Below are 20,862 nucleotides of genomic sequence, written 5' to 3'. Positions count from 1 at the left end.
GGGAGTGCAGTGCAAGTGTCTTTCCACAGAGGTGCTGACCAGCCTCACGCCTGCTGAGGATGGACCCTCATTACCCACCGTGCTGTGTGTGTGCTGATTAATTCTGGCTTGTGCCAGGGCCCTGTAACCCAGCGTGGCACCAGGACTACACCCAGCCCCGTGTTGGTCTGTGTGCCCAGTGCCCCTGTCAGCCAGCAGCTGTGACATCTGTCAGCAGCTGTGTTGGGTCCCCAAATTGGTGCTGCACCTGCCATGAACACAAGGACGAAGAGCACCCATCTGGGAGAAAGTGGGCAGCAAGAGAGGGGGTAAACTACCCAGCCAGGTGTTTTAGTCCCTACCCAGGAGGCTGCACCTTGCCCAGTGCCCCAGGAATGTTCCCTGGCTCCTGGGATGACCCGCCAACTCCAAAAATGTAAAGGTCACTCCCAGGCCTGGAAAACAATGGCTACAGATAGGGGCTATCTGAGCTAGTTGTGGCCACCGCTTAAGGAGTGTTACTCAAACAGCAGGCTGAAAAGGCTCACGGGAAGCAGTTTAAATATTCCTTCATACAAAAGGCTGTCACATCCTAGCAGAGGCAGACTGCTGACTGACAGCTTTAATGCACAAGTGTAATGTGGATGAGGGAGAGGCTGAACCGGGCAGGGAGCACATTCTGGATACTTAATTTCCCCTGCCCTTTATTCTCAGTTCTGACGTGTCATTTTTCCCAAGCTGCAAGTTTACTGTGGTACCGTGGTAACACACCTGGGATGTTTTAGCATATGACATACTTTAGGTCCTCCATTCTCCCCCCTCCCCCGGGTATATTTATAGAAGGCAGGTGTCCACTTAAGTATTTTACAAATACAGTAAGTCAACACCTCTAAAATACTAACCACTTACCAAGTGGTAAGTAGGGCCAAGAGCTGGACTCGATCCTTGTGTGTCCCTTCCAGCTCAGGATATTCTATGATTCTAAGTGAATTCACTCAGTAATTACTATTTATATAGTGTGATTACTATTTACGTAACAGTAATATCACTGTCTCCAAGGGATGGCAAGCAGCAACTGCAGTTTTTGTATTAACTTGTCATTAAGCATCTAGGGGCCAGAACAGACATTCCTGAGACTTTCCCTATCCCTGTGGCAGGGATGCTGTGTCAGGCTTGGGCTGCCCACTGCCCTTTCCTTGCCTCGGGTTTCCACATATAATAGCTGTGTTTAGAACATTCTTCCCAGGGCAGGTGTCAGGCTTCCGCTCCTGAAGCACTTCGGGCCTTGCACAAGAGGTAAATAAGGGCAGTGTTGATAATGAAAATATGCCATTAATACATTGCCAATAAAAAACTACAAGCGGCGTTTAATCTGCAATCTGTTATCAATAATTTTATTACTGCAGTTACTGCGGTCTAATAAAAAAGCACTTTCTCTTCTTTATTGGGTAAGTGCCAAAACGTTTATCCTTTATTCTCTGGCCATTAACCTTTATTCCATAGCCATTAGCTTAGCCATTTGTGTAACAGTCTGTTGAGTAACATTCAAGTAGAAATTTGTATTCAATCCATTATTTACTCTGAAACCCAAAGAGAATAGCTTCTTATGCCTATGTTGTTTATCCATATTAAATCTTGTTAAGTGCTGTATGCTACTGATGATAAGTCTTATAGAAAGTGGATTTTACTTACTGTGAATGTTTTTCTGGCATACAAATAAAACTGTAATTAATCCAGTAATATTCTAAAAACAAAGCTTGAAATTGCTAGATGGGAAAAAAAGGTTATTTCTTACAACATGTGCAAAATTCGTAATAACTAAATTGCAGAATTTTATCCTTTTTGTGAATCAGTTTCTGCATTGCATCTGATGTGAACTCCATCATTCTGAAATAAGCCATGATACTCTTCATCAAGAACTGAGGTTTTGGGTCATGAGGTCTGACATCCCTCCATCCTTTCTTTCTCTCTTACTATGAAAAAAAGCAACCCAAAGAGAAATAAGCTAAAGAATCAAAATGCTTGCTTTTATTTGAGCCATTTACTTGCTCGCTTTTGGCCATTTCTGGCAATCCATCTGTAACTGCTGCTTCTCTGTGTAAGTGGCTTTTAGGGCCACGCTTTCTGAGCACACCTTTTAAATGAACTCACCAGTGTCAGTGAGTGGAAGCAAACCAGGAGAATGAAACTATTGATTCCTGCCCATCAGCTGAACATGGGAGAAATCATGGCTTTCTTATTAGACTGTAGTATCTCAGACTCACTGAACCCTATTTTTCTGCATCCAGACAAAAGCATTAGTCTTCTGGCTGAAGAGTGACATTCAGTAAAAGCCTTTCAAGGTCTTCCCATAAACTCTTGCAGTGAAGAGGTAGTAGAAGCAGTATTTTTAATGATGGGGAAGGTTGACTGACTTAGTGTGTACTCTGCTGCTGTACACGTATGTGGGGCTGCTCAGGTCTTTCTGGTCCTGATGAGCTCACAGCAAATTTTAAGGAATTAGTTTGATGGTTGGTTTGTTTTTTTTTTTTCTCTCTCCTTTCTGCTCCATAGGAACTGGAAGCTGCTCTTCACAGGGACGATGTGGAGTTTATCAGCGACTTGATCGCCTGCCTTCTTCAAGGTTGTTACCAGCGCAGAGACATCACGTGAGTAACCCCCTCTATGGCTTAAGCACTCTGCAAGGGGAGCTAATTAACACAGTCTCGGGGATGTTTCACGGCTTTAGAGTGATGACATGGCAGTGATCAGCAGCCACCAGCAATCAGGCCAGATGCTTCACCGAGTGGAAGGGAATTCCAGCTCTCTTGGGTTGAGTTGTAGGCTTTTAATTGTACAGACCCGTTAAGCAAACTTCTTTGTTCCGATGCCATACAACTGTGTTTGATGCTCTGTGGTAGCATCAGTGCCTGCAGTGAACACCCACATGTGCTGTTGGTACGCTCTGCACTGTGCTTGGTCAAATTAGTGATATCACACTGAGTCTTTAAATCACCACATATATTTTCGGCATTTATATGTATTGCACAGCATAAAACTCCTGCTCTGCAGCCACCTCACTTGCATGGAAGATACCATTGCTTTACATTGTGACAATTATGATTATTTTCTTAAAAATAAGAGGCTCATTGGAATCTCTCCAGTTGCAGGATGTTGAAAAGTGATTTGACACATTCTCTTGGAGTTTTGACATCCAGAGACACTTTGTTAGTGTCCACTAAAGTAGCCTCCTAAACTGAGGCATCTGTAGAACATCATTCTTTAGGGAATCGCCACTCACACAGCAAAATGTGCTCCCAGTGATAGCAAAGGCTTGTTGCAGTGTGTTTTATTTGTTCTTCTGTGAATCATGTAGTAGCAAGGTATAATTGTGGAGATAAAGATAGTTTGGCAACACATGCACTTACTTGGAAGCAATCCTGCTTCCCAAGATCCTGCTGTTGTGGACAGGTTTAGGGTACTGCATAGGCACAACCATAGATGCTTGCATTGAAAGCTCTATTTCTAATTAACTGATAATGTTCAACAAAAATTATATAGTTAAGTGGCAAGTGTATATATATAAAAACAAAATTCTCTTGCATTGCTGTGTTGACATTCAGCATCAGTGAATACCAGGACCTGAACCAGGTGTCTGTATTGCATTTATTGCCACTGAATTAAACTGATAAGAAGATTGATTGTAAAGGGACTGCAGTCATGTATATCTTCTTCATCAACATAGCCACAGAGCGATATAATCCAGCCTAAAAACATTCTGCAAGTTTATTTCTTCTTACCAAAACTGTCAGAAAGTAGTGGCTTAGGTGTTTTTGCCCGCCTTAACCACCTCGCCCTTGTGAGCAGCGGAAGATTTATCCTTTATGGAATTCATAAATTCCACATTGTGAGATTCTCTAAAAATGTCCAGGTCTAAGAGTGTCCACTCAGCAATTGCACTGTGTAATTGCCTCCCCTTTCACAACTGTTTTAACTCACAGAATTCAGGGATGAATCATGGCTGAGTCGCTGTGCATTGGCGAGTTGTCTATCTGTCTGTCTGTCTGGGGAAGGTTACGCATGTATGTGGCGGCTCAGCAATATTTACTCAGCGTTTACCAGGTTGTGCCTGTGTAGATGCAGCTTTGGTTTACTCTGAGATGTAAAATCTGCAAGGAGACAGTGCCTTCTCGGAAGGAAGAGTGGCTTTGTGCAGCCTGGTACCTGTGTGGGTGTTGTGTGTCTGTCCGTGTACCAGAGGTGCCCAAGGAAACGGAGGAGTGTGAAGCCACATAGTGAAGTTGTGAGAAGTCACACCTCACCCAAACAGTTGTGCTGAGGAAAGCGTGAGGTGCCCGAAGGAGAAACCAGCTGCAGCCTTTCTGCAGCACCTCCTGCAGGAGGGAACTACTTCGTGGGCAGGGGCATAATGAGAAAAGAGCAAGACTGGAGTGGTGCGGTGGAAATGGCTGAAGGAATATATCAGGAAAACTGCCTGGAGCTACTGGGATGTTACAGAGGTGAACTCTGAAGCACCTCAGAGGAAGCCAGTGGGGGAGCCAGTGGGGGAAACAGAAGGAAAGGTGCTGTATGCAGAGGCAAGTCATGAAGGAAGAAGCATTAAGATGTGGTGTAAATATTAAAATCTGTAGATAAATGAGAATAAAAATGACGGCTTGGATAGGCTTCTCAGAAACAAACATGACACACTGTTTCACACCTACAAACCAAATGCAGGATATTTATCCAAAAGCCTGAAATTCTCCTTGTTCCTTTTCACATTTATTTCCAACACCTTTAACCCCAGTTCAAGAGGCCTTGTCTGAGGCACAGCTTCCCTACTGTACCCTGTTTGTCCCTAGTTAGTGGTAAGGAGTTTAGCCTTTTTGAGTGCTCAGCGGACAAAGACATGCAAATGTAAGGCAGCAGAATTTGTGTGGAGTTTAGATTGACTTGTCACGGTGGGCCAGGGCTCCATACTTTTCTGTGGCAGACAGGAGGTATCTGGCTTGTGTGGGAAAAATCAGCAGTTTCACAGATCATCACGGTGGCATTACTGCAGCATCCCTCCAGTCGTTTGTGCTCCCCATCCTCCTGCCGAGGCTGTGAGCTGTTAATATCCAGGCTGTAAAATTCACTCCCTGTTGCACCTCAGAGAGAAAGGCAGGAGCTTGTTCTCATCCTTGTTCTTGGGCTGGAGCACTGGGGCTCAAGCACAGGATGCTACATATGACCTCATATAAAACATGGTTTGCCTACCTCTCCAAGGGCTTTTGAGGTTTAATTAGTTTTGTATCGTGTCTTATATCTTTGATGGCCAAAATGTTATCTGCCTATGCTTTCTCACAGTCTATCTGGGAGCAGCTTGTAGTTCTTGTCACATCTGTTTTGATGGCGTGCAGAACTTGTGGCAGAGCTGGGGTGCCTGGCTTTAATCATGCATCATAGAGGGGTATAAAACTGTCACATACCTTTGCTAATTATAATGTGCTCTCAAGTGATTTTGGAAGTGACTGAGAGCCCTTCTAATGCACAATTTAACGTGCTGTAGTTTGATTTGCTTTTCATTCTTTGAAAAAAAAAAGAGATTAATACTTTTGTAGGGTTCTGTGTTCCTTGGTTTTGAAGTAGAGCAGCTTTGCCTTGGTTTTGATATTCTTTATGATGGCCTTTTTAAAAAAAAAAAAATCACATACATGAGTGATTTTTACACACTACTTTTTACCTTGCTTGATGGCTAAGGAGTGTTGAATGTCTGGTAACATAAGACTTTCTTTGAGTTATGGATATCCGTGTTTAACTACTGAGACTACTTAATGGGATGCTATGTGATCTTCTCCAAACTCTTATTTATCATAACCTTTCATAGCTGTTAGGAATACTCCATTGACCTGGTTCTTGCTGTGTTAAGTACTGTAGAAATACAGAAAAAAAAACCCCAGTTGCCTGCATTTCTGGCTTCTGGCATCTTTAGCAGTGACCCTGTAGCTGTCCTTGCCTGGCACTGGGTGCTTGGAGCACTTGGCCAGGACAGTTTCCCCATTGCTCAACTCTTTTCACTGGGAGCCAGAATACTTCTGTGTCATGATCTGCACCTTTTGTTGTTTTATAAATGCCCTTCATAGTTTCCACATACCATCTGTACCATCGAACTACTAATAATGCAATAGGCATCATTCTATGCTGTAGGCATGGTTTGGTTCGATGCCTCTGAGATTGCCCTTACCTTTTTCCTTCTTCTAGCTTTTTCACACAGGTCTTAAAATCTCTGTGTTTTCTTTTAGTTGTATCAAAATGCAAATACCTGGAAAGAAGAAAGGGAGAAAACTCCTATTAGATTTTGGGTGTTATGAAAAAATAAATTGAAATTAAGCAGTTTGAAAAAATCCTGGTGCTTGCTTCAGATTCTCTCTGATATAAATTGGGTAGCTGCATACTCCCTAGGGGCTGCTACTTTAATTCCAGCAGGAAATGCGATTTGATGACTTGTATGAAGACAGGAAGATCAGAGCTTCAGCTAACGGCAGCAGCCGCAGCAGGAGCCTTCTGCAGCTGTTTTTAAGTAAGAAGTGATGGTGTGACATGGATGTGTACACTCAACTAAAATATTCTAGAAAAGCTCCCGCTGTTCAGCATTTCTTTGGGTGAAGCTCATTCTTCACTGCTCTGTTATTGCACTTTTGCCATTTTTCTAATATGGTGGCATAAAAAGTTTCAAAGATTTTTATTGTATTCCTCATCGGGATGCATTTTGTAGGTTGCTATTGTGCCTCAAAAAACATCTTAGTTGTTTTTTCTAATAACATTTTTTTTTTTTAGCATGGACAAAGTGAGGAATCAAAACAATATCTCTGGAATTTTTTTTCTATGTCCCTTGAGATTCTTTTCTTTTTTTTACACCTCAGGAGGTTGGCCATCGCAGCAGATGAAAATTCTGTAATTGACTTCTGTGGTAGAACAGACAGCATTTGCTTCCTTAGGAACTTCAGTTATTGCTTTTCTTGTTATTTGTTTCCTAATGCACTGGAATTTTTTTCTTCCCAAGTGGATCATCAGTTTTGCACCCCACTTTAAGCTCTTTTGGCATCTGTAAACTAGCCCTGGAGTCTTTGTCTTGTAGTTTGCACCTGGTTTATTCTAATATTGATAATAAGATGATATTCCTTAACTCCCCTTCCCTACAATTGTCTTAATTATTTCTTTCATATCCTTAGTGGTGGCATTGAGAAATACTCCCAGTATGGCATCTAAAGAGCTGTATTTCCTACTTGTTGAATTGCCAATCGAGAGTATTGCCTCTATTCTGCTTATTTTCCAATGCTTGTTCTGTAATCACTTATTTCAGCTTTCATCAGAAAGAAATAGAAATTATCTGAAATCATCTAACCCACTGAGGCACAATGCCCTTTTCTGAGGTTTGCGTTTAATAGCTCTGGGTATTTTGCTTCTTCCTTCTTCTTTGTCACTTTTTCCGTTCCTTGTCCTTTATTCTGAGCAGACTCTGCCTTTACAGGCACTCTGGGGGTTACCCCAGCTCTCATGTTTCGGTAAAAGGGACCTCAGTAAAATGCTTAACATGTTGAAATCACCCTCTGCGTGTGACTACATGAGCTGTGTCCTGCAAATAACCGACATGAGCTGTGTGTCGGTCTGGTCTAGGGGATAGAGTGGCAGGTGAACACGAATAGCCAGCAAACCAGTGCCGGGTTTTCAGGCTCATGGACACTGTGGTGAACTGAGCTGTGGGACTAGCTAAGCCAAGGCACTAAGACAGTCTGAATGAATTCAACACTTCAGTCCATACCATAAGATGTGGGGCAGGCACTGAACTCAGTCACAGCAGACCTGGTGCCCCTCACATTTGGAAGAAGTTTTAACAGCCGTGTCTTGCAGTTGTGCCACTGACCTTGATTATAACAACTGCTCCAATGGCCCAGCCACAAAGCACCTCACTAACTCAGAATCATATTCATGAATGCCAAGTGAATATCAACAAGATCACCATTATTTACAGTCTGACTTTTAACAGGTGCTGCCTTGCATACATCACGGATATTGGTGGATGGCCTCTGGAATCAACTCAGTAGCATCAGCACAGGAGACACCATTAGGGGGCAAGGGAGATGAAGTGGCTACATTGCTCATCTTAAATCTAATTTTAATATTTATTATAATAATAGCCAAGCCATGCAAGGTGAGCCTTTTAAAGGGTAAAAAGTGAAAATGAGGCAGCTGGCAGGTGTTGGGAAAGGAAGGATGAGATTACAGCAGTAAAATAACACGGTCATTCAGAGATTAATGAGAAGCACAGTGGAATAAAATTACAGAGTTCAAGTATAACTAAAGCTAAGTAAATGTCTTTGATTCTCAGATGGATAAAATGAATCTTTAAAGAAGAGTTTGAAGAAAAGTTGGTAGCATGTTCTGGAAGTGCTATTCCATAGATGTGGTGGAGAATAAGGACTGAAAATGGTGGAAGAAAAAGAGGAAAAGCTGTTATTGTCAGGGCAGATGGATGAGAGACAAACAGATTGGATTGCTGGGGAGAGGGAGTTATGCAAAACATTGACAGGGAGGAATAGGTGGCTAAACTTCAAAGAACAGTCAGCGAAGGGTCTTGGAGAGACTGCAGTGATGTCATCGTGCCAGTGTCAGAGCATGAAATATGAAAGGGACAGCTGTATTTATGAGTTCTTGATGTTGCAAAGCAAGTACTCTGGAGAGGAAGAAGAAAGCAATTATGAAAGAAGAAACTGAGAAGGCAAGTGAAAATATCTTCTTCTTTCAAGGGAGAAGACAAAGGATTATGGAGAGAGGGGAATGGGATGTGGAAATTCTCCTAATGTGAAACCTTTGCCCTCACTTTTGAGACTTGCGTTTTAAGACAGTGATGCTCCAAAACACTGCAGGATTTTTGCTCCAGCACAGCTGGTTTTGCACACCACTTCCCTGCACCCCAGCCAAGTTCAGAAACCAATCTTTAGTCCAAGGGTTAATATTAACCCTTTTTTTTTAATATTGGAGACTGGTTTAATATAGGAGAAGTTCTGAAGTTTGGTTTTTTTGGAGCCTTTTAGCCTCAGTGGGCTCAGTGAACAGCTGGGATGGCTGCTGACCAGCTGCTAGGCCACTACAATAATTTGGTTTGTCATGTCAACCTCTGTTCTGAGTCACCTGTGCTTTTACTTTTTCTCCCATTTCACCATCCATCCTTCCTCAGTTTCTTTCTGGCTCAAACAGTGTAGTGGTTTAAACTTCAGAGAAAAGAAGATGAAAGACCTGTTCTAAAACAAATCCCCAAAGGGACTTCTTTTGGACCTATTTATCTGTAAAAACTTAGTTTTATCCAAGGTCTCCAGAAACTTGTAATGTACGGGGCTGGTTCTAAGTAATGAATTTGCTAAGCTTATTTGCTTCAAGGCAACCCCACACTGGGTGTTTTGTGCCTCTCAAGGGGCTCTTTCCTCTGACATTAAGTGTATTTTTCTATGAGCAGCAAGGCACATAAGGGCTTGTTTCATATGGATTTGTGCTATAATACACCATGTGTCCTATTTCCCCATCATCATCAAGACAATAACTCTAGCTTCTTCCCCACAGTGCTCATCATCACTGTAATACCCTAAGGTCCTCTCTGCAGCCCCTAAACAATCAGAAGTGCTTATGCCACAGCGATACTGTTGTCTTTCCTTGTGGCTATGAATTGGGAGCATGCTTTCTGTTGATGGGCACTAGGAATGAACAATGCAGCATTAAGCTGGCTTCACTTGTTCTTCAAGGATCCAGGAATGAATAGTAAGTAATGATCCTCTTCCAGTCTGAATGCTGAGCACTGGTAAGCCCCATTCCTATTTGCTCTTTCAGAATATGGGAGATGTATTTGGGTCTTTTGTAAGTTAATCAGCTCCGACTCCCAAGGGTCGATCTGCTGCTCTTCAGGAGAGTCACCCTCAAATAACAGCAGTAGAAAAGAAAGAAGCATGTGGATTAAAATAGGCGAGCACAAATCAAAGCTTGTTTAGATGCAGGTGAAGGTAATTGATGGATGAAGTGAAATGAAATGCCATCACTGAGAAACCAAAGCCCTTGCTGCTCAATCACAAGGTGAAAGTGGGCTCTAGATACATTCCTTTATTCATCCGGAAGACTGTGTTCATCCCTCCTGAGGTAGAGACTGCTATGGCTTGATCTTCATTTCATCACATCCAGAGTGGCTTCTTGTTGGGCATACACTGTGCGGTTGGTTGTCAAGGTCACACAGAATAGGATACTAAACTATTAAGAGTCAAAGTGGGCACATGAAGCAGAGTGTGGCAAGAGCAGGGAGTGCAGCAGCCATCCTCACATTTCATTTGTCTGTGTAACCATTATCATCCCTCCCTGCACGTCTTTTCCAGGTCAGATCAGTAACCCAACGTGCACGAACCGAAGACTCCCTTAGCAGAACCCTTCAAAGCATCACCCACTGTCTGCATCTTGCCAGGCTTTTCACCCCTCACCAGTGTCACCCAAATCCCCCCCCTTGGGAATGACAGAGTTGGCTTCCCCCAAGGTACTTGTTCTCTCCTGAGCACTTAGATCTTTCTCCCTCCCTTTTTATTGTATCAAACAACCTGTAACTCGTTTTCGGGTTAGTTAATAAATAGTTCTAACACCGTTTCTTTTTGTTTTCCTTTTTGATCCTTCAAGAGATTGCCTTTTGTTATTCAAAGCCGAAGGTACTTGACACAGAAGCAATGCAGAAGCCCCCGGGCTTCAAACGCTGTCCTGGCTGTGGGATCGTTATGCCTATAAGCGATTCCCATCCTCAGTGTGATAAACCTCCGGGAAGAAATTGGCAGAGAAGAATGCAGCACTCTGAATTCCTGAGAGGTGCTGGAAGGCATCCATCCCTTTTGGGACTGGAGGAGATTCACTTACTGATCAGGGATCAGCATTTCATGCGGCAAGGGACCCTCCTGCTTTTGTCTGTCTGACTTTCTTTACAAGGCTGACAAAAATCTGGCCTCCTGTCTATCTGTTGGGGGGAAAGGTACCTTCCTTTGTTAAGTTGTGCTCAGAAATATCCAGTCAGAAGGTTTTATTTTCAGACTTAGGAATTGCTTCTTGAGCTCTAAAACTGACCCTCGGAACTGGTGCGCCTTGGATTTACTGCTCTGAGGAGAACTTAGGTTCTTTGATTTTCTGTTGCATCCAAAACATGACATAATTTACTGACAACATTAAATCTGTCGATATCATCGAGCTTGATGATGTGCCTATAAAATCTCCAATTTGGCATCTGTGTTGCTTAATCTTCTCTTGGTGATCTTATGCTTCACCAGAGGACCAGCTGTGCCCCACAGGTCAGTGCATGCTTCCCACAGCTGGCTGTCCTGCTCTGCACCAGTACCAGCAGCTTCAGTACCAATCATCAGGACATCTCATCACCATTATCTCCCCATCCTTTAGTACCAGTGTATCTCCAGTGCCTTCAGTACACAACCTGGAGTTGGCTCTGAGACTCAGGACCTCTCTTCTACCTCCTGCCAGTCTGCCTTTGCCACTGATCTCATTACTCATTTTCTGATTTTCAACATGACAGAATATTCTGCACTTCAGGATCTCAGGGGATTCTTGCCTCTTGATGTGAACATACTCTCGGGGGAAAATTCATGTTCCCAGTCTAGCTGCAGGGATAGATCTCCTTGGATGGGGAAGTGTTGGGCTCCAGCTTTCCTCAGCTCTGACTCTATTCACTAGCATGCCAGGGAATTCATTGCTTAATGAAAACCATTTTCCCTGGCCCTTCCCCAGACAAAATCAATGTCATCACATGGCAAGATACGACCTACACTTAGATATCTCCCTTTTATCTTCTTGCAGAGTCACATGCCAGCGTGACAGCAAAATTTTTTAGGTGTGATGGCAGGCATTTTCAGTTTTATTATTAATTTATCATAGGTGATGGGGTGAGATAACTTCTTTCCCTGGTCCTTTCCACCTCAGACATAATATGTGATGGCATCAGCACTGGTACCATTTGCTGTGCCTCCATTTCTGGGTAAAGCTTTAGTAACTGTTATTGCCTCTTTCTTGGGCTCTCTTGGCTCAACAGATTGATTCCTCAAGGCAGGAAAAGAGTGGCTGTCCCTTTTGGGAACATGCAGCTTGTCCCTTCTGTGGCTGATGGACTACTCAGTGCAACCTCCACTAAGGAAGCAGAAACCTCTTACTGCTTGAGGGACACTCAAGTCTTCTTCCCATTTAGACAGGCAGGATATCTGACAGACTCTTACCAGGAGTTTTCTGGAGGTTCCTGTGTATTTCCAGATGCTCAGTATTCTACAATTTCAGCCATATCTCGGTGAACTGAGGTCTCTATTTTTAAGTAAGAAGAGAAAAATTAGCTGCAGTATCATCTGCTTCCCTCTGTGCTGGAGCTGTGGTGCAAGTTTCAATGAGATGGAAGGTAGGAAAATGCATGTTAGTGGCTGATTATAGAGTCGGTTTCCTCTTGGAGTCTAAACTTACCCTTGCTGATCTTACGGTCTGTGCATCACACTGAATGCAACTGCTTTGTTCTTGCACCCTTTGACTGATGGTTTCAAGGTAATATCTTAAAGGTAAAATTGAATCAACTGAAGTGCAGAGTATCTGAGAGGGTGGCACTTGGCATGAACATGGTCACCCTGAGTCAAAATCAACAATGCCCATAGAAAACAGCACAATCACTCTCTAATTTAGTGTCCTGATGTAAATAAGGGGAAAGACAATTTTTAAAACTGTCTCAGTTTATCTCTTGTTTGTATTCCTTCAAGGTGAATAATCCTTTCTGTTCATCTATGCCTATATTAATTCATGTTTTCACAAATATACATAACAATACTGTTGGCTCAATGTAGTGATGTTTTAGAATCTTTCAGCAGAATGATTTTCCCCCCTTTTTAATCCAGTTATCCAACTCATTGATTTGTCATTACCAGTTTTCACTCAAATTGCAGCATCAGTAGTGGGGGAGGGAGTTCCTGCTTCTCTGTCCATACCACTGCCCTAAACCCCCCTGCACGCATTGAGAGCACAAGTCAACCCTTCGTGGAGATTGTGCAGAGACCCACTGAGTCTGAAGGAAGGGTTGAGCCAGCACTGAAAGATAAATAGGCAGTCATTATGTTTTAAGTTTTATTTTAATCCCATTAATATTCTCTGAATCTCTCTGGGCAGTGTGTGCACTCTCCTGCTTATCCCCTTTGCCCCCAGGACTTTCTCTTCCTTTGGTACCATATGCCTTCAGCTGTTGTTTGGGATATTTCTGGCTGCTCTGGTTTCATAGCTGCTCATATTCATATTTCTTCCTTCCCATAATCAAACAAAAAAACCCACACAAACTGCCCTTGCTCCTACCTACAAATCAAATGCAGGCCCCTGCACCCAGCATGCATCTAGTTAACCATATGTGTCTTCCTCATCCTCCAAGAACCGCATAATCCACCAGGCTTGGCAAATCCAAACCCTCTTTTCTCCAACGCTTTACATCTTCACACCAATTGCTTTCTTTCCCTGGCTCACTTGGCCAAATAGGCTGCCGGTCTCTTGGGATGGGGAGATGGATGCCGGGCATCTGCTCACTTCTTCCTGCTATTGTGGTGGGGAGTGTGAGGGGGAGCAACAGCAAGGCAGATAAGGGCAGTGAGGAGCAGTTAGGCATAGGTAAAAGAAGGGCCATCAGTGCCTTCAGGCTATGTTTCCTTCACCCAAAATTAATTTCACCTTCTCACACTGAAGGAGAAGCAACAACGTGCCTCTTTGTTGCCTCCCTGTACTTTGAGGTTTTAGAGGCAGGACCAGAACAGTTGTGGCCACTCCTGCTGATCCAGGGGATGGTGATGAAAATAGAGCAGCCCTGGCTCACAGAAGGGTGCTTGGAGCCTCCTACAAGCAGGAATATGACAGGACAGTTCAAAGTAACAGGTATGTGTGATTTCTCCTGCCGGTGCTGCCTTTCTCTCGCACAGCCCAATTAACAGGGGTCACAGAGCACTGATTAGTTGCCTTGGCATTTTGTGAACATAAAGCAGTGGAAAATCCAGGGTAAATGGGGGAAAGGAGATCAAATAGACACTTATCTCAGCTCTCCTGCCTGTCACCGGCATTTGCCAGCCCAAGGAAAGCGCCTTTCCAGAAGAGACCAAGGCGGGACAGTGCTGTATCTGTGCCGGTATCTCTGCTGCTTTTCTGCTTTTTCTCAGCAAAATAACAAACAAATCACCCCCAGCCAGCTGTGTCATTCATAGGGTTGTTGCTAGATAAGAGCCAAACCAGTGGAGATGTGTGGACCAAAGGCAGCTGGGGAAGATCAGAGTGTGCCCTTTTGCCACGCTGGTGTCTGAGATGAGTTCAGTTCCTAGGGCTGGCGTCTCCCCTAGGAGGGGTGGACTTGCTGCCTCCTGTCCTTTGTGTGAGGGAAAAGGGGTGAAAGGCAGCACATATCAGCTGAGGAGAGATTAAAGGACATCTCCATCTAGTTCAAGAGTTGCTGAGTGTGGCCTAGTAGTGCTAAGGAGCCCAAACTGAAACGTTCCTTGGTTGCTCAGCTTTATGGCTGTGGCTGGGGTGAGGAGTCTGAACAAGCAGACCTGGAACCTTCCTGAAGGGTGGGCAGCTGCAGTGACCTCATGCCTTCCTCTTCTTCCTTCATACTCTACTTTTTTTGGGGTAGCAAAGCAATGCTCCTACTTCAGCTGTCATACCCAGGTTAAGTGGCTGCACTTGCTTCTGTCAAGCCAGCACATGCTCCTGTGGTGTGATCCCTTATTAGACTAGACAGCCCACATCAGCTCTCCATTCTCTCTGCCTCCCCAGAGACACTGCCTCGCTCCATAGCTGTTCCTATTCTGCTTCTCTGTGGGATACAGCATATCTGCCAGCTCCCCTTCCAGCTTCCCCAGTTTTTATTGTGTGGGAGATCGCTCAAGGTAAGATGGAGGAAGACAAGGAGTAGGAATGTTCTTAGCTGGTGACAGCCATGGGGTTTCTTAGCTGATTTTTTTCTCTCTCCCAAACACAAACACGTAAGGAGTTCAGCTGGAAAGGCAGTGGATTCCACAGCATCCAACCATGTAAATTAGATTTCCTTAGCAAGGTTGAGCAGCTCTTTCTGGAGAAGCTCCTGTCCTAACTTTATGTTATCATATTGGAGGAAACATCCAGAACCCCATTGTCTTCTCTAAGCATCTTTTCAGCATATTCTTGGTTTGGTCTGGACTCAGGGCCACATTTGAATTCTGGAAGCAAGTTATGGGATGGACAAGAGAGAGGCAGGGAAGAGGAATTGCTGGGGTGCTGAAATTACTCTGCTGGCCTTTACTTTTGTGGAGACCTTTGGATGTCTCTTTCATGGATGTGGAAACCTCCAATCACTCATATTTCAGACTGCCAAATCCAGGAGTTAGACTGGACTATTTTAGGGAAGAGCTGCCTCTACTTAACATTCGCTAACCAGCTAATATTTTGTCCTTATGTTTTGAAATAAAACCATGGTTCTAACATAGAAAGACTGTCTTTCCATGTTCAGCAGTGGCGGAGACAAATGTCCTTGTGTGTAGGGCTCAGAGCAGTCGACCCGCTCAATTCTTCATGTGTCTTTCTCTTTCCCTTCACTGCCAGTGCTCCTGATGGCCACACAGGTAAGCCACAGAATTACTGAGGCTTCAGCAAGGTCAAGAAACTAGTTCAAGCTTGCAGTGGAAGCCAAAAGGCAGGCCTGTGCATGCCTTGTGATGGCCTTGTACTCCAGCGGTCTCTGCTGTCTTCACTACTTTGGAAGGAGAAACTTCATTCTAGAGCTTTGAACAATGTAATTTGAATTTTATTTCCACCACCACCACTTTGTGGTCTCATTCAGGGTCCATTAATGTCAGCTGTCCTGCTTTTGTTCACAGCCACTAGTAGGTCAGCAGGTTTTCTCCAGGCATGTTTCAAAAAAGGCATTGGAAGGCAGGATGAGCCCAGGTGTTTTGTTTCCTCCATCACAGGGGCTCTGCCAGGGTTGGACCTTGCTGAGGTCTGTCACAAGCGTGGTGCACCCAGGAGTCACTGCCTCCCTCTAGGCTGTTTCTGGCTGGAATTTTTTAAGTCTCTCCACCTCAGCAGTACAACTAGTGGCACTGCTCGTTGAATTGGAAACGGAATGTGGCTGTTAAAGTTTAAGGTCACGGTTCCTGGATCTCCAGCTTCTCCGTCATTTTGCTCTGCCGCAGTGAAGTGTTTTGTACAGAGACCCTTCAGGGTGCTTGTTGCCCTTGAGCCTCTGCCAGTTTGGCCACCCTGATGACAAGTTGGCCCATGGTCTGAGGAGGACATAGTTTCTTCTGGCTTGCACGCCTGCTGAGCAGGCTGCATAAGGAGGGCTTGGAAGGATACCTACCCAACCCTTTTCCTCCCCAAGAAGGATGGGGTAGCATTTTTTCCCCCCGCATCATACTTGACTTAGTTTCTCAGTACGGTAAATTGTTTGAAGGTGAAGTACCAACTGGTCCATAAAGCCTCCTCCCCCACCTCAGATAAGAAAGCTCATTAATACAGTAAAAAAAAAAAAAAAGTCTCCATTGTTACATGAGAACTCAAGGTCAGGCTGGTAGTAGTAACTCATATTGCTTCTAAGGTCAGCCTAAGCTTTCTCTTTCTGACAAGCCACGATAGATGGATCATGAGGGTCCTTACATTATTTTTTTTTCTTCTGAAATAGGCTTTGCTTCTCCTGACCCTGTTAATGATGTTTGACTGAGGTCATCCCAGCAAACCCTGAATCCTTCCCATTACCTTCCAGAGGGCTTGCCTTTGTGCCAAGGCATTGTATGCTTGTTAAGAATTAAGCTTTCCTGATCTCTGCTGTAGCAAAGAAGCTGTCTTCATTGGAGAGGCGAGAAATATCTTGAATGCCATCTGTCAGTTAATGCTCTCATTAACACCTGAGTGACTCTCAACACCAAGCTGATGTCTTTTTGCCAATTCAGAACTTAAAAGGTGCCAGCCCATAAGGTGAAATATCTTCAGTCCATAAAATTAATTCCATGATAAAACGTCTGTTCTGATAAGACCTTGATTTTTGAGATTGTTTTTTCTTTTAACTAGAGAGATCACAGAAGGAAAGCCAGTTCTCTTATGTGCTGTGAATCAGATGACCAAGAAGTCCTTTCTCATTTAGTACTAAGAACTCCTAAAAGCAATGCTTGTGCTGTGTAACTGGGGCATCTGAGTCTTTTTCAGCTTTTTAAAGCGTTTACCAGACACAAGTATCACCTCTATTATTTTTCTTCCTGGCTAACAGTCTAATAAGAGCCGCAAGAGTAATTATATTCCTGTTTAAATGGTCCTTGAGGGAAAGGCTGAGCTCTCCCAGTCTTGTTTTCCATGTTCCTCTGACATACAACTCTTGGGTAGGAGGTGGAAGAGGTCTATTGTTGTTCCTGCTCTCCGTCATCCCTTGGTTTTGTCAGGGTTCTTGGTTTTAATCTGAAGAACAATATACTGTCTGGGATTAGATGCAGGTCAGGCTTGCCATTTTCCCAGCAGTTTCAGCTCAAGAGTGTTCCAGTATTTACTCTTCCGTTGCATTTTGTAAATTAAATGAAACAAGAGACCTAAAACACTGTCAACATGATAGATATTCTAGCTAGTGGTCCAGGCAATTATTTGGCATCTGAACTTTCAGAAGGCTTATTTTTGTGTGCCAGCAGTATCTGAGCATCACTGTGAGATTTTTGTCTCCAATATTTCCAAGTCCTTACCCTAATGTTTCTCTTGATCCAATATTTACTCCCACAGGATTGGGAGTTTGGGGGTGAGGGCTTGTGTTTAGGGTATTTTTTAAGGGATGTGTGTAGGGGGAGGGCTTGTACCAAAATTGGCAGCAATAGACCAGATAGGGCAGTGTGCCGTAGCAGTAATTCCACGCTCAGGCTATGGCATCCTGCCTGCAGGAAGTGCAGATTGACACGGAGACTCTCTTACTGAATCAGTGTTTGGTTTTGCTTTTGTTTGTTTGGCTTGATTTTGTTTACAGTTTTCCAGCCAAGACTTGACTTACTTTGGAGTCTTTAAATCAAAGACCACAAGTGCTTCCTTTGGGCATGAGGATAAAAAAAATAAGCGTGGATGTGTGTGTGTATGTGTACACATAATTCCAGCCCCGAGGGTGCTGGGTTTGCTCAAAAAGAATTTCACGTTTGGTTTGCCCTAGAGAGTGCCTGGGGGGCTGGGGTCTCTGGGTGCAGCTGTTGCCTCCCAAGTGTGCACACCATAAGCTCAGACCAAATTTTTCCATACATCCCATCAGCTCTGTGAAACTTTCACCCTCTCTTCCAGAGGTCTCCAAAGGAGCCCCTCCGGGAAGCCGGGCAGGCTGGCCAAGCTTGTTTTTGTGACAGCAGAGCATGACCCCACGCGTTAAAAGCCCAGGCGGTGGGAAGGGTGCCTCTCCCGCGGGCAGGGGAAGCCACTGGGATCGCCAGGCGGGGGGAGGAGTCCTCAGCTCCCCTCTCCTGGAGCACAGAGAAACCTCCCTCTTTGGGAGGCAGCCGGGCAGCAGATGGCCGGGCTGCGGCGCTGAGCTGTCAGGGGGTGGTGTATCATTTCTCTGGCTGTTCTGGACGCTGATACCCATGTTGGAGAGCAGCCCCTCCTTCAACTTGCTCCATCTTCTTTATGCCCTGATTTTTTTGCAGCTGCTGCTAAAGATCACAGGCAACTTGAGCTGCAGCCTTGCTGGTGCTCTTGTGGATTGTCTGACTCTGTTCCTCCCCTTTGACATGGATGTGCTCGGTCATGTCCTTCCCTGTGCCCCAGATTTTGTTTTGTATATGCAGAGGTCTGCAACATGTGATTAAAACTTTCAACCACACTTGCAGGTCAGCTTTGACCTCCTTTCTAATCTTTGCAAAGAAAGGTGGGGACCTCTAGTAACAACCCTTTGGTTTTCAGAACACAGCCAGGGATGAGACTAAGAATTGCATTGGGCTCAGGAAAAATCATCTGCATCTGTGTGGGATGTATCACACAGATATGCAGGTACTGTTCCAGCACTGCCCCACTACAGCTATCCAAATTGCTTTGCACATCAGGGGGCAACTGCATGGTAAGAGATGTTTTAACAAGTGAGGGAAATTTTGTCTCAGTTTTCTGGAATACTAATGATGGGAATACAAAGTTGGGATGGAAGAAAGGGGTTGGAAGGATGAAGTTTTACAATTGCAGAGTACTGTGAGGTACCTCTTCTGATCTCTTACAGTTGATTTCTGTAATACTTTTCCTTGGCTTAATGAGCTGTATGGAAGATGGTTATGCCGTATGTGAGGAAGTGGTTGACATGTGGTGACAGTCGTGCCTGTGGTTTCACACTTCTTTGTAAATTGTTTCTAGAACTCCCAGTTTACTTTCAGAAGAGAGTTGGTTTTCATTTGGATATGTGCCCTGAGATAGAATGTGTCCATGTACCAGTTCAGCCTCTTTGGGAATGCTTCAGTTTATAGACAAAGGACATTGCTGACCTGACACTGCCTCCATTAGTTGAGGTTTTCTGCAAGTCTCAGTGATGCTGAGAACCTCTGGAGAAGAGAAACACCTGTCTCAGTTATCTCCTTCCAGCCCTTTTCCCACCTACAAAAGGGTTTTCAGAGATTCTCAGTTGCAGCAGAGACTCTGTAGGACTTGGCATACCTGCAAGTGTATCACTGTCCTATTAGTGAACTTGAAAGAAGGGTATTTAACAGACTGTATCCAGGTCATTCCATTCCTGGACCCTCTCTCTCTGGTTCCTGGGTTTGAATTTTAATTCTGAGCAGTTGGCCCGGAGCATTTCTGCTCAGAAAACCCAAGGGCAGAGTTCTCACAGATTGCTGTGCTCCCTGCAGGTTTTCTTCTCCAAACTGAAGGGGCTGTTTGAGAAACTTTTTCAAAGGGAAATATATCAGAGACAGGCTGAATGAAACTAACTGAAGGTGTGGCAGACAGGCTGAAGACGAGCACCCTGCATTTGTCTGGAGAAAAGAGGTCGATTCCCATTAAGAGGGAAAATATAAATTGGGCGAGATTGAGAGTGATTGGGAATGCCTTGAGACATCTGTTTCCCATCTCTGGTTCTCATTTCTATCCTTATTCAAAGCGACAAATGCACAGTAGCTGTCTTTGGAAATTGATGGGGGTAGGAACTCAAAAGTGCTCTTAAGAACAGAGCTTGTAATGCATTGAACACTGGGTGGATGGCGGAAATTTCTAGTGTTAGCCACTTATGTGAAGTCAAACTCAAACCAAGTTGGTTAAGTCAACAGAGCCAGTCCCCAGGGGGAAAGAGAGCTACATAGGCAAAGATTTCAGATGATCCTCTGGAATTGAGGGGCTTCCTGGATCAGTTTTCTTTGAGAGCAGCCAAAATGATAGAGCAAGATGAGTGAACTCGTGCAAACAGCAAAAGCATCTGTCTGATCACCTTTTTTCCATGCCTTTTCCCCTTTTTTCTAGGGAGAAAAAAAATTTAGCCAGAAAAAAAATTGGAGCAGATAAAACCCTGTTATTTTTGTGGCTTCTTCCTGGCCAGTCTTTGTCACTCACTAGTCATTCAGGATCCTAGGGAAACTATTTTTTCAGACAATTTTATTGGAAATAGCCAGAACCTCTGTATCAGACTTGATGAAATAATCTTCTACCTTGACCTCTGACAGAGTGGAAGAACTAAACTTGGGGGGCTGAAAATGGAATTTTCCCTGAGAGCTTACAGTCATTTCCCTTCTGCAACTGACTAAGCATCCAAATAGAGTTGTTGCCTTCCTGCTTCCAGGAAAAGATATTCTCATCACTCTATTCTGAAAGCTCGTCAAAGCTGTCTCTTTTTTTTCCCTTTTTTTTTTTTTTTTTTTTTTTTTTTTTTTT

The 20,862-nt window shown here is 44.1% G+C and overlaps 1 protein-coding gene across 2 annotated transcripts in view; it reads left to right on the top strand.

Annotated features, from left to right (window-relative positions):
• LOC114069031 (cat eye syndrome critical region protein 2) overlaps positions 1 to 20,862 on the top strand; it is a 100,871-nt gene that overhangs the window by 47,380 nt on the left and 32,629 nt on the right. For both annotated transcript variants that reach the window (XR_003573708.1, XM_027905573.1), the window contains exon 2: positions 2,533 to 2,627. The gene's annotated coding sequence lies outside the window, so the exon portion shown is untranslated. The remainder of the gene's footprint in view (positions 1 to 2,532; positions 2,628 to 20,862) is intronic.

Source organism: Empidonax traillii, unplaced genomic scaffold (assembly GCF_003031625.1).
Source record: "Empidonax traillii isolate 1590-97213 ecotype Southwest subspecies unplaced genomic scaffold, ASM303162v1 scaffold25:size3598162, whole genome shotgun sequence".
Classification (NCBI taxonomy): Eukaryota; Metazoa; Chordata; class Aves; order Passeriformes; family Tyrannidae; genus Empidonax; species Empidonax traillii.
Note: the sequence above shows the minus strand (reverse complement) of the source record. Positions and strands in the feature narration are given on the sequence as shown.